The sequence below is a fragment of the Apostichopus japonicus genome, chromosome 12 (genome assembly GCF_037975245.1).
Source record: "Apostichopus japonicus isolate 1M-3 chromosome 12, ASM3797524v1, whole genome shotgun sequence".
Taxonomy (NCBI): Eukaryota; Metazoa; Echinodermata; class Holothuroidea; order Aspidochirotida; family Stichopodidae; genus Apostichopus; species Apostichopus japonicus.
The window spans coordinates 32,828,722-32,844,050 of NC_092572.1; the positions used below are offsets into that span (position 1 = coordinate 32,828,722).

Sequence of the window (15,329 nt, forward strand, 5' to 3'; positions counted from 1 at the left end):
GTATTGTTTTTAAACGATTCCCCGGTTTATAGCACACCAACTTCCAACCGTTTTGATCACCGGAGATGCAAACTGATTGGCTCCAATTTTGGCGAAGTTTCAAAGCATGTTATGACAACATGAGGAAATCATACGAATTACATTTAACATACTGCTTTAATCCAACGTTATTGTTTCTTACACTCACGTTTCTTTTAATAATTTCCCTTTGAACAATATGACATTTCTGTCAAAATGTTGATGGATGATAATAAATTTAATGTCCTGTCTTAACAGAGGCGACAAAATGGTAAATATTATTTCATATTTAATTATAAATGCACCAGTGGTTCTTTTTTTCAGTTTTCCCCTCTCTTCAAGACAATTATTGATATAAATGTGTATTTTATATTATTTTTGGTAATTATCCACTTATGTTATATTTAGATTGTTATTACAATGTTACAATCAGTCATTCATTAATGTCTGCAGTTTTATTATAATATTTAAATTAACGTTGAAAGTGAGTATTCTGTGAATAAAAAATACTCTACGGGTGAAGGTAACGTGAGAATAATAATACTTCATAACCACTGCTTTTTTAACAGAGGGGGGAAAGATCAGGGGATTACTTCACGGGACACACATTCTTGGCTGAACACGTCATGAAATACGAAATGACACGCCAACGGTCATTCACAAAATTATGTGTTAGAAAAAAATAAAATGTATTTTCCAACACATATTCCTCACTGCCTCCAACCCCCGCTAGCTACCCTGAAATATTATACATGTGGCAAAGAGTAGGGTTACTTAACGCTTTGGTAACTAACATTTGTCCGTCTTGGTAAGATGCATGATGATTTTGGATCATGAATAAGGTTTCAGACAATTACGACTGACAAGTTTCCTTGTTCATTTATAAAAGTATGTTGAATTAACATTTGGTGAGCTAAAATTAGAATCCAAAGAATGCCCAAATATGCTGTCGTCTGCAATGAAAATTTTGCAAATGTAAACGTTATTTTGGGAATAATGCCAGTGCATAATAATAGCAAACCTCAAACAACGCTACGCAGAAATGTACGGCTGGGGAAGCCCCAGCAATGTTCTAAGAATTAAATGACCACCCCTGCTATTCTGAGCCCTTATAGCGAGCTGGAATGTGGTTAATTTGTATGCATCATTAGTTTTGTTTAACCCTGATTGTTGTTAACAATTTTATTTTCCATGTGGAGTGCAAGTCCCCTGATCTTTCCTTGCCCCCTACAGGTGCTCATAAATAAGAGCAATATGTCAATAATCATATAAAAAAAAACAAGATTTGTTACAACGAACACCTCTAGTGTCGAAGGCGTTAAATAAATGATAACTTTATACTAGTGTAACTCTATCGGTAGTAAACGTAAGAACTCAAGATAATTAACTTCAGCAAATCATATGTTGTTAATTTGGTTACCTATACTGTATACAAAAATCTTATCGATAGCTATATGCTTGGTAAATGAGTGTAGTATGTGTTAAGAACTTACACAATTTTGGAGCAGATAAAAACTCATTTAAGGTTATCAGAGTTGTTGTGTCGTTATTTCTATTTAGCTTATGCATGGTAAATTATTATTGTAACGGGAACATTTAGTAAAAGTAATCCGTTAAATAACAGCAATAAAAGGTCATTCACATGAAAGCATTGATATTCATGCCGTGATTCAAACTATAGTATTCTAACTTCTCGGGTTATGCTCTTGGCGTGATCAATTTTCCCTAGAAATATAACATTGGTTCAGTAATCCGACTTTTGATGATACTTTTTTTGCATCCTGATTAGAATATAAATATGTCACTCATCAACAATGTTAACACACATTTTGTATGTTACTCCAAATATAAGGCTAATATTATTCCACAACTTCTATAAGAAAAAAGAACACTTCCTAAATTTACTGACAAACTTGCCAAAATACCCCCCCCCCCCCCCCAATGGAAAACCATCCCAGCGAGATTTCACTTGTCAATTTCCTCTCAATTGGGAGCAATGTATTGCCAAGGAATACCTCCTGCTTAAGCATAGAGGGTATATATACTGTTAGTGTAATACACATATGATATTATATCAATACTATAGTAACCGCATGAGATTAATCCTTTTGGATTATAGTTTCTTTGTAAGTATCATATTTTCTTATTATCCAATATATTTTGGTATATTAGCTTGCTAACTTTTGGGCCAATACAACAGATCTTTATAAACCACACTAATATGCTTGAGGTTGGTTTGTCAAATGTTTGGAAGTTTATTCAGCAGCGACACATATATATATATATATATATCTATATATATATATATATATATATATATATATATATATATATATATATATATATATATATAACAGGCAATACACAATAGACTCATAAGCAGTGTGATTACAATTATAGTAACTGACTGCATTTATAGTTTTTATAGATAACTGTTATGGCACCTGTAGAGTTTGTCAAATTGTATTTGCTTCAAATAAGGTTAGGCTGTACTGTTTACGCGACCTGCCACGCTAGGGCTACAACGCAACTGTCAAAAGGCGCTTAACTAAGAAACGATAACCTCAGTGCAAACTACATACGTACTACATAAATTGGAACAAACTTCAAAACAAATTTAGGATAGGGAATGTTTTAAATCATGATATACTCATGTCAGTTTCCAACTTGTTAACGGTGTTATTTTATAAGCCGCTAGAAATATGCCAGTTAGCCCGCCTCTGGAGTCAATTTAAAAAAAAACCCACTTGGTGTGTTGGTTGATAGGGAGCATGTCAGATCAGTGCGTCATTGAGCAGTACCTTTTTAGTTTTAGTGTGCTAAATTTGGGACCAATACAGCAGACCGTCAACTTCGCGCATTTATTACCTTCAAATCCCATCGCTGGCTTCATCCGTGTATGAGTGTATTCACAGACTCTAACGTGGATTTACGAAATCACGTCATTCACATCTTTCCTCGAATTCCTCGATATATTTTTTTATCCGGAGTTCAGAGGGTACAAGAGCGTTACGTGTCTTTTTTCATTTCAAAGTACGAGTGAATATTCCTAGCTTATGTGTGTGTTGGTGAATGGTTTGTGATAATTGGTGTCTATGAAACAGCTTCATAAGAGGAAACCTCTATACTTCAATCTGAGTATAATGAAACCTTCGGTTGCGAGTATACGTCTGTTTTATATATCAATGTATATCACTTAAAATCTGTTTTTATCATCCAAAGCGTTCAATTGTTGAATTACTTTTTATTAGCTGATGATATTTGATATTTGTGTCATACGCAAAACCTCTATCAAAGTGAGCTCTCTACAGTTACGCAGCTACGATTGAGACATTTCAGATCATGTAACTGAACCGGCTTGGTCGCAATATGGCTAAGGACTAGTCTGTACTGAGCGACACACACTCCTCAAATAACGTTTTGTGAATTAGAATTGCAGATATCTTGAATTCAATTTCAGATACCTCGAATTCAATTTCAGAATTTCGAAATCAATTTCAGATATCCGAATTAGAATTTCAGATATCTCGAAATCTATTTTAGATATCTCGAATTCAATTTCAGATATCTGAAATTAAATTTCATATATCTCGAATTAAATTTCAGATATCTCAAATTTAATTTTAGATATATGGAATAGAATTTGAGATATCTAAAATTAGAAACAATTTAAGATATCTCAAATTCCCGATTAAAAGTTAAAATGGCTTTCCATACGCGCGTTGCATTTCAAGCTTTTATGTGCTTTGGTGAAGTACTAACACGTCACGTAATAACATGCACATTAGTGAATATTGCTTCTGAAATATGAGATTTCATTTCGCATATGCAACAATAATATTTTGGAACAAAGGATATCATATGGTATGGTAATTCGTTTTACCCGACTAAACAATACAATAAATTAATTAAATTTAAGGAACTAATTTTATTATGAATATGAAAATTGAAGTTGAAAAAATTGAAAAAATATATATAGTTAATATGATAAAAGTTAAAATGGACAAAGCACTATAAATGCATGTATGTACAACCCATACAGGTACTATACAGTACCTGTATACAGTCTACTATACAGTACCTGTACAGTCTACTATACATTACCTGTACAGTTTACATACAGGACCTGTACAGTCTACTATACACTACCTGTACAGTCTACTATACAGTGCCTGTACAGTCTACTATACAGTACCTGTACAGTCTACTATACAGTACCTGTACAGTCTACTTTACAGTACCTGTACATTCTTCTATTCGGTACCTGTACAGTTTTCTATACAGTACCTGTACAGTCTAATATACAGTACCTGTAGAGTCTTCTATACAAAACCTGTACAGTCTACTATACAGTACCTGTACAGTCTACTATACAGTACCTGTACAGTCTACTATACAGTACCTGTACAGTCTTCTATTCGGTACCTGTACAGTCTTCTATACGGTACCTGTACAGTCTAATATACAGTACCTGTAGTCTTCTATGCAGAACCTGTACAGTCCACTATACAGTACCTGTACAGTCTACTATACAGTACCTGTACAGTCTACTATACAGTACCTGTACAGTATACTACACAGTACCTGTACAGTTTACATACAGGACCTGTACAGTCTACTATGCAGTACCTGTACAGTCTACTATACAGCACCTGTACAGTCTACTATACACTACCTGTACAGTCTACAATACAGTACCTGTACAGTCTACTATACAGTACCTGTACAGTCTACTATACACTACCTGTACAGTCTACTATACAGTACCTGTACAGTCTACTATACAGTACCTGTACAGTCTACTATACAGTACCTGTACAGTCTACTTTACAGTACCTGTACATTCTTCTATGCGGTACCTGTACAGTCTTCTATACAGTACCTGTACAGTCTAATATACAGTACCTGTAGAGTCTTCTATACAAAACCTGTACAGTCTACTATACAGTACCTGTACAGTCTACTATACAGTACCTGTACAGTCTACTATACAGTACCTGTACAGTCTTCTATTCGGTACCTGTACAGTCTTCTATACGGTACCTGTACAGTTTTCTATACAGTACCTGTACAGTCTACTATACAGTACCTGTACAGTCTACTATACAGTACCTGTACAGTATACTATACAGTACCTGTACAGTATACTACACAGTACCTGTACAGTTTACATACAGGACCTGTACAGTCTACTATGCAGTACCTGTACAGTCTACTATACAGCACCTGTACAGTCCACTATACAGTACCTGTACAGTCTACTATACAGTACCTGTACAGTCTACTATGCAGAACCTGTACAGTCCACTATACAGTACCTGTACAGTCTACTATACAGTACCTGTACAGTCTACTATAAAGTACCTGTACAGTCTATTATACAGTACCTGTACAGTATACTATACAGTACCTGTACAGTATACTACACAGTACCTGTACAGTTTACATACAGGACCTGTACAGTCCACTATACAGTACCTGTACAGTCTACTATACAGTACCTGTACAGTATACTACACAGTACCTGTACAGTTTACATACAGGACCTGTACAGTCTACTATACACTACCTGTACAGTCTACTATACAGTGCCTGTACAGTCTACTATACAGTACCTGTACAGTCTACTATACAGTACCTGTACAGTCTACTTTACAGTACCTGTACATTCTTCTATTCGGTACCTGTACAGTTTTCTATACAGTACCTGTACAGTCTAATATACAGTACCTGTAGAGTCTTCTATACAAAACCTGTACAGTCTACTATACAGTACCTGTACAGTCTACTATACAGTACCTGTACAGTCTACTATACAGTACCTGTACATTGTTCTATTCGGTACCTGTACAGTTTTCTATACAGTACCTGTACAGTCTAATATACAGTACCTGTAGAGTCTTCTATACAAAACCTGTACAGTCTACTATACAGTACCTGTACAGTCTACTATACAGTACCTGTACAGTCTACTATACAGTACCTGTACAGTCTTCTATTCGGTACCTGTACAGTCTTCTATACGGTACCTGTACAGTCTAATATACAGTACCTGTAGTCTTCTATGCAGAACCTGTACAGTCCACTATACAGTACCTGTACAGTCTACTATACAGTACCTGTACAGTCTACTATACAGTACCTGTACAGTATACTACACAGTACCTGTACAGTTTACATACAGGACCTGTACAGTCTACTATGCAGTACCTGTACAGTCTACTATACAGCACCTGTACAGTCTACTATACACTACCTGTACAGTCTACAATACAGTACCTGTACAGTCTACTATACAGTACCTGTACAGTCTACTATACACTACCTGTACAGTCTACTATACAGTACCTGTACAGTCTACTATACAGTACCTGTACAGTCTACTATACAGTACCTGTACAGTCTACTTTACAGTACCTGTACATTCTTCTATGCGGTACCTGTACAGTCTTCTATACAGTACCTGTACAGTCTAATATACAGTACCTGTAGAGTCTTCTATACAAAACCTGTACAGTCTACTATACAGTACCTGTACAGTCTACTATACAGTACCTGTACAGTCTACTATACAGTACCTGTACAGTCTTCTATTCGGTACCTGTACAGTCTTCTATACGGTACCTGTACAGTTTTCTATACAGTACCTGTACAGTCTACTATACAGTACCTGTACATTCTACTATACAGTACCTGTACAGTATACTATACAGTACCTGTACAGTATACTACACAGTACCTGTACAGTTTACATACAGGACCTGTACAGTCTACTATGCAGTACCTGTACAGTCTACTATACAGCACCTGTACAGTCCACTATACAGTACCTGTACAGTCTACTATACAGTACCTGTACAGTCTACTATGCAGAACCTGTACAGTCCACTATACAGTACCTGTACAGTCTACTATACAGTACCTGTACAGTCTACTATAAAGTACCTGTACAGTCTATTATACAGTACCTGTACAGTATACTATACAGTACCTGTACAGTATACTACACAGTACCTGTACAGTTTACATACAGGACCTGTACAGTCCACTATACAGTACCTGTACAGTCTACTATACAGTACCTGTACAGTATACTACACAGTACCTGTACAGTTTACATACAGGACCTGTACAGTCTACTATACAGTACCTGTACAGTCTACTATACAGCACCTGTACAGTCTACTATACACTACCTGTACAGTCTACAATACAGTACCTGAACAGTCTACTATACAGTACCTGTACAGTCTACTATACACTACCTGTACAGTCTACTATACAGTACCTGTACAGTCTACTTTACAGTACCTGTACAGTCTTCTATTCGGTACCTGTACAGTCTTCTATACAGTACCTGTACAGTCATCTATAAAGTACCTGTACAGTCTACTATGCAGTACCTGTACAGTCTACTATACAGTACCTGTACAGTCTACTATACAGTACCTGTACAGTCTACTATACAGTACCTGTACAGTCTACTATACAGTACCTGTTCAGTCTACTATACAGTACCTGTACAGTCTTCTATACAGTACCTGTACAGTCTACTATACAGTACCTGTATAGATAAAAACATGTCTTTGGAGCAGCTAAACAGTTCTAAACAGATTCTAGTTTGGTTTGAATGACATCAAATGATATTCGAACTTACGAAACTGTAGGTTATAGATATAGTTTATTCATACTATCTACCGGTTTCACTTAATTTATGTCGAAGGTCATCTGAGGTCAGGCGGGACCAACACATGTTTCTAGAAAAGATTGGGATTAACTTGAAGAGAAAGTTTAAATTCAAGGCTTGCAGAACGATAGCGACACTTTTTTCTTAATCTCAACCGCAACTTTACCTGCCTCACCTGTTTTACCGGAGAGTTACTGTATAGCCAATAACCTTCTGTGTGACCTTGACGCAGGACAGGATAAGAGTAAGAGGTTGAAATAACAAGTTAGTACATAGACTACATGTTACACAGAGATAACACTGTTGACAATATTTATCTGATTAGTTTTCTTTTATTGCTTCCATTGACATTACAATATCAATACATATCAATAATTTCATTATACGATTCTACGATATGAACTTATGATATATTAACATATAGATGGGATAAATTGATTGTAATTGTATCACAATGAGAGACCTGGATCGCCTCAAAGGGAACAAGTGTGTTTGGTTGCAAACTTTATATATTTGTACAAACACGCAAAATCAGGAAGATACCAAGTACAATAAAAAGGAAAGGAATAATTATTTCTTCGGGAATATCTAATATCATAAACAGATACTGCAACGCAATGATTTCTTCCATATTTATCTGTTAGTCGGTGTTGGTATAGTAAATGTACCTATATTCAGTTATTCGGGACGGGGGTTGAGGAATATTGGTAAACTTTATGGCTTCATAACATCTAATTGCGTTAATGAAATACGACAAAAAAAAATGAATTACAATGAATAGATCATGGATATTCATTAATCATCAACCAGTCCCATTAATAAGAAGAAGCAAAATAATGATTCAAGAAGAATGAAAGATATGTATGGAGAGCCGATCATTGCATTTAAGGTTAATGTTAAATATACAGAACATTATCTTCGTTACTATTATGTTAAAGTCTTACTATAATACGTCAAAGTCACATGTTCCTATTGTCTTTAAAGCAACATCATTAGAGAACAAAATAATGGAAAATAAAAGTGGATTAAAAACAAAACATGTCATTGTTATCAATTAGTGTCATCTCTAAGACAATGTTTTAGTATAATTTGAGTAACACGATCAATGGTTTAACGGTAGACAGCCAGTCATTGTTATTATGATAACATTTTACAATAAGGGTGTTAATGCTATCGCTGTATGCACTCGGGCTCCGCCCTCGTGCATCGCTTGCAATATCCCCCGATCGTGCATTAATCCTGCTAGTAACGCACGCTAGACCGTTGATTAACCCCGTTCATTCATACACTACCATTTGTGTGGGGGGAAAATCATAAAACAAAACATTTTTGGTTACATATAACCAAAGATTTATTAAAGTGATGCCCCGTAATTTAACCGTGCGTTACTCACAGGATTAACCACGGTCAGCTGACCTGAATGGACCAATAGGATTTAGGAATCTTTACTAAGTATGAATGAATATTCTTTTAATATTCACTATATTACGCGTGAGTAATATCAAAGATTGATTCATAAAATAGAAATAGGAGTAACGAAAGGAAGCAACTAAATCTTAAAAGAAAGTAAAATTAATAAATGGATGAAGTAGAATGCAATCTAATAATTAATTACTAAATATAACAATAATTAGAGTAAGTATTAGATGCAGTCTTAGAAATGTTATAAATCGAAGAAAAATATTTGGCATATAAAGATATAAAAAGAATATCTGAAATAAAATGAAGCCAGTAGAATCATTTATAAAGTGCATTAAAATAACAATGAAAGAATAAAATGAAGAGTATATACTATACAGAGCCGATCTTTCTATTTAAGGATTACTTGATATATATATATATATAATATTATCAGCTTCACTACGACGAAATTATGTAATGCTAAAAGAATAACTTGTTAAAGTTCTGCTTATATACCTTATTAAAGTAGACTGTTAATGAAGCAATTAATGAAGACAAATGTAAAATTTCAAAACTTATTCAAATCTACGAGTTTTTTTATCTTTACAAATATGCAAGAAAACGGTATCTCCAAAATTAAAATAATTTTTTTTGTCAAATGCGTACGTGACCTAATGTGACTTGCTCATCGATAGTTTATCTCTCACATAATATTACAATGATCGATAGCTTACCGATCACATAATATTACAATGATCGATAGCGTACCTATCATATCATATTCAAATGATTGATAGTTGACCTATCACATACTATTAAATATGATCGTTAGCTTACCTATCACGTAATATTAAAATGATCGATAGTTAACCTATCACATAATATTAAAATGATCGATAGCCTACCTTTCATATAATATTAAAATGATCGATAGTTTACCTATCACATAATATTAAAATGATCGATAGCTTACCTATCACATAATATTAATATGATCGATAGCTTACCTAGCATGTAATATTAAATGATCAATAGCTTACCTATCACATACTATTAAATATGATCCTTAGCTTACCTATCACATAATATCAAATATGATCGATAGTTTACCTATCACATAATATTACAATGATTGATAGCTTACCTATCATGTAATATTACATTGATCGATAGCTTACCTATCACATAATATATCAATGATCGATATCTTACCTATCACATAATATCACACTGATCGATATCTCACCTATCACATAATATCACAATGATCGATATCTTACCTATCACATAATATCACAATGATCGATATCTTACCTATCACATAATATCACAATGATCGATATCTTACCTATCACATTATATCACAATGATCGATATCTTACCTATCATATAATATCACAATGATCGATATCTTACCTATCACATAATATCACAATGATCGATATCTTACCTATCATATAACATTAAAATAATCGTTGCTTTGATTCCCCTTTAGTCTCACAAACAAGTTGAAACTTAAAAAGATGCAGTAAACTAAAACACTTTAAGGAAAAATTGAAATGAAAAGTGAAACACAGAGAGCATACCATTGCATATAAGGCTTACTTAATGTACAGAACATTATCAGCATTAATTATCATAATCAATCTTGTTAAATTATGTAAGCTCACGTGATCATATTGTCTTAAAAAGCTAAGGCTTTTCTTAGGACTATAATAACAACGTAGGGTAAATGAAGCCGATAAAATATTAACAAGAGCCCAACGGTCATTATGGTTCCTTGGTAAGTGGAATATTAAAGCGTTGTATGCCATCACTCATTATCATAATAGTTATGCCTACATGTACCAGTTACTAACCAACAACTTTATTCCAAGTTTGGATACAATCAGATATACTTAAAGGTTGTAGAGTTCTTGCAATAAAAAATGTTGGCCCTTCCCGAAAATTGGGCCCAATAAAATTTTGCCCTCAAATTGTCCCAAAAATATTGCGCCCACAAATTCGGGCCCAAAGAACTTGTCCCAAAATGCATTTGAGTTGAAAATAAAAGTTAAACCCTGCCGGCAAAAAAATGGGCCCGGAATTATTGGGGTCCAGATGGCCTACATGTAGCAGCTATTAACCAACGTTTACCAAGTTTAGCTTCAACCCGACTGACGGTTGCGGTGTTGTTGCAATGGAGAAAAAAATGTGGGCTCAGATGGTCCGAAAATATTGGGCCCCAAAAATTCGGGCCCAGAGAAGTTGCCTCAAAATGCATTTTAGTTGGAAATAAAATTTGGTTCCACCAGCTCAAAAATGGGTCCGGAATTTTTTGGGGCCCAGACATTAACCAGCAACTGTATACCAAGTTTGGCTGCAATCCGACTTCGGGTTGCGGAGTTATTACAATGTAAAACGTTTTACGTTTGACACCATAACCTTATTAATATTCATAAGGTCAGCGCTACAAAAATCGAGCACACCTTCTTACTATAGTACATCTACATAACAAGTATGACAAATATGCATCACTCCATTGTGGAGTTATCACGGACTCAAGCGAGTGTCACAGACGCACACATACACGCACACGCCATCACCATCGCATATATTCCTTTTGTCTTCGATAAGGAATCAAACTTGGTATGCACTAAACTATGTGTATTTTGCAAATAATGGATATTGTCATCATCACATACCAAAAGCAAAGTTGGGATCCTTTCCAATCCAAAGTCAAATTACGGAAGTAAAAACATAAGTAAAATAGAACATTTTGCCGTCAGTGTGCAACTAAGACATCACACTTGTTTGCTTCAAGTTCACTTTTGGTACAATCTGTTACAATCTCAGCTATCGATATCTCCAAAACGCAATGTAGGAATTGGATAGACATTTCACCAGTATGCTTAGTATGTGATTCTATTCAATAAGTCTAATGTAAATGTTCCTCTTTCCACTTTAAGATAATCAACGTTACAGTCTCATTTGAGTCAAACATAACCAACACTTCAACAGGCTGTTTTTCAAAATGTAGCAACATTTAAGAGAAAGCAAATGAAAAATAAGAATATGATATCCATTAAAAGTCCTAAAAATAATAGGAACCTCTATCTCATTAATTTCTTGTTATCATACCTGGAGAGATTAAACTAATTGCGCATGATCAAAGCATCCTTAACTTGACTGTTACTAATGAAATGTTAGTGTTAACAACTAATAGAAACTTTATTATGTTTCTTTGTCGGTGAACTATTTTGAGCGTTCATGTTATATTCTTCGTGCGCTGATGGAATCAGTTAATACATCAAATAGGATATGACGTAGGGTGATAACAATAAACTTAATTACTAAGATGATGATTTTGAAACGGACAGATTATAAATCAATCAAAAAAATTATAAAGCAAAAATTAAAATAATAATTAAAAAATACAATGAAAAGTATTGATCGATTAAGTTAAGTCTCAGTTACTTCCATACAGAATATACATTTGTTATTTAAATCATATGATATGACGTCACAGTCATGTCATCTAATTGTCTTCAAGCTAAGAACGCTAATACATTGGAACCGACAAACATGAAGAAATGCTGTCTTAGAAAAAAAAACATATCACAGATATTAATTAATATCACCTCTAACTTCTTGTAGTTCAATTTAATAACACAATGGTATTGTAGATAACCAGTGAATGTCATTTAGTCTTTGCATTGACACAATTAAGGTGACTCTACTCTTGTTAGACATTACGTAACCGAAACGTCACAGTTTAAATCAAAATGTAGTAAAAGGATGAACAAAGATAAAGTGTAATCATGCACTCCTAGTTACCGAGTGTATGTGGATACATTATGTACAGATTTAAACCAAAGCATTCCAAACATGTCTGCGTAAAAATAGTATAGAAATATTAACAGAATCAGGCTTGTAATTAATTTTCTGAGTAGTAAGGTGTTTGTCGGGGGGAGGGGGGGGTGTTGGAAGGTGGAGATAGGGGTCTGGAATTGGGATGAATCATAACATTACATAAATTTAGACCAATAAAGGATGTTATACCATGCACACGAGAAGTGCGTGGAACAACCTTTTCTCTTTACTTCCGCAATTAACGAAGACTTTGTAACATACTGGGGTGTAAAATACTGTACATAACCATTTAAATCCCATTCTACAGATTAGCGTTTTGGTGGTGGTGCAAATGAATACAAAAGCATCTACTTGATCACCAATGTGGTGGATCAGTCATCTAACACCTCCAACATCCCCTCCCCCCGACCGCCCGTCCACATACACACAGAGAGTAAGATAGGGATTGTTCTTCCCTCTCTCAATAGTTGACATCAAAGAGATAAATAGTCTCCTATCTGATGACGTAGTGGGTGATGGATGACGTCATTAGTCGTTTATTTGGCTCTTAGTAATTTGAATTTGGCTTGAAGAGCAAATGAATTGAGAGTTAGAAAAGCAAGTATTTGTGAGCAGTAATGTGGGTAATAAAACGTAAGATCTACTTGTTGTACACTTTACAATAACATACTTAGTAGCCTGTATGATCATGTAATGTATCGAATCTTTGTTTGGAGTTCTTTGTAGTATTTGGAGTTATTAACAGTTTACAACGTTAACTCAGTCTCTTGATAGGATGGAGAAAATGTACTAGACACCCCATCCCCTTCTTCGAAAAAAGAAAGAAAACGCTTGCAATAAATTCAAATTATGCATATTATCTGAGGTTAAACCCGCCTAATAGGTGGGTAATATATCTTAATTAATAGTGGACGAGTCTTTCATAATTACTCATTCTTTCTAACATGTAGGCTACTTTCCTGTCATCGTTTAGTTTTAAACTTCATAAAGCTGAATTCAAGAGAGAAAAATAGTAAATTTGTTAATTGTATCTTAAACTTAGTTATCGGTGTGCACCATACTATTTCAGTTGGTGGTGTAGATGAAGTCGCTGCCTCTCAATAGGAGTTGATAGTGGACAGTGCACCCATAACAATCTTTAGCAGCATATTCATCAGATTTAGAAATGGTCACAGGGTAACATTTATCTCCCCATTACCCACCCCCCCCCCCATCTAGTCTCCCGAACGACAGCAATGTGACTAACAAAACCTAACAAATTACATGTTAACACTTTAGCGCACAAAACTGAGTAGTTGAATATATAGCATATTAAAGTATGACTTTAAGCACAACATTAATGTTGTTATGTTGTAGACCACTGGCTTTCAATCTAGGCTGCTTTTACTATAACATTTTGTTTAATTTTGAGACATGTTACTTTAAACAGCTGAGTTCATCAGTAAAGTAAACTGTACTATATATCATAATACGGAGACAGTTATATCAGTTCATCAAATACAACACAACACTCAATGGGATGAGAAGACTTGTATGGCCTCAAATAACATGTTAACATTGAAATACACATTCGACATGGATAAATGTATTTGAAAATCATCTAACTATGCTATGGTTTAAGAACGAAGTTACAAAACTTGATTTTGTTGAGCTATTCAAATGTATAAATCCCATTTTTAACATGAATATGTAGGCCTGTAGTAAGGGGCTGACGTCATCAGCAATGTAACATGAAAGGAGTATTCCAGACATTTATCTTACCAAACCAGAAAAGTTGAAGAAATATTAACAACACGCCTTTTTAGATAAAAACATTTAAAGACTGAAATTCCGCTTAAAGTAAGCCTTTAAAACAAAATGTAAATTGAACAGTTATCTTTCAAATTTCACTTCTTTATTGGATAAGTGTTTATTAATATTATTGTACAACCTTATCTCTCTACAAGATCCATTCACAATGAATGTAAAAGTTACAGTCTTCACCAAATCACCAGTCCATTGTCTTGAGAATATAGGCATTTGATGAAGTCACAATAATACAAGACTAGTTGCATGTGTATTATACTGAAGCTCTATCTTGAACTGTTTGTACTATTTGGGAGATATTAGCAGTTTACAACCTAATCTATTTATTAGATCCTTTCTCACTGAAATTACTGCCATCAATTTGAGGATTGAGTTAATGACGTCACAGTCCTGCTGATGAACATGCATTTTGCATTGAGCTGTAATATAAAGATAATAAAATGATAAATATTAGGTTATATTGTATCATAATCAACGGGTCTAACAATGTGTACTTATTAGTAAAATAATGGGGAAGTGATACCTATAAGCAACCTCCTACTCCGGCAAAAGCGCCAGCAGTACC

At 34.5% G+C, this 15,329-nt stretch overlaps 3 protein-coding genes across 5 annotated transcripts in view; 1 reads left to right on the plus strand and 2 right to left on the minus strand.

The window, feature by feature from the left end:
* The window catches only part of LOC139977739 (uncharacterized), a 292,233-nt gene that overhangs the window by 76,794 nt on the left and 200,110 nt on the right, over positions 1-15,329 (plus strand). The gene's annotated exons all lie outside the window — the stretch shown is intronic.
* The window catches only part of LOC139977744 (uncharacterized), an 831,623-nt gene continuing 824,311 nt past the window's right edge, over positions 8,018-15,329 (minus strand). For both annotated transcript variants that reach the window (XM_071987324.1, XM_071987323.1), the window contains one exon: positions 8,018-9,943. The gene's annotated coding sequence lies outside the window, so the exon portion shown is untranslated. The remainder of the gene's footprint in view (positions 9,944-15,329) is intronic.
* The window catches only part of LOC139977748 (uncharacterized), a 64,731-nt gene continuing 57,419 nt past the window's right edge, over positions 8,018-15,329 (minus strand). Inside the window, exon 9 of the mRNA XM_071987338.1 lies at positions 8,018-15,183. The gene's annotated coding sequence lies outside the window, so the exon portion shown is untranslated. The remainder of the gene's footprint in view (positions 15,184-15,329) is intronic.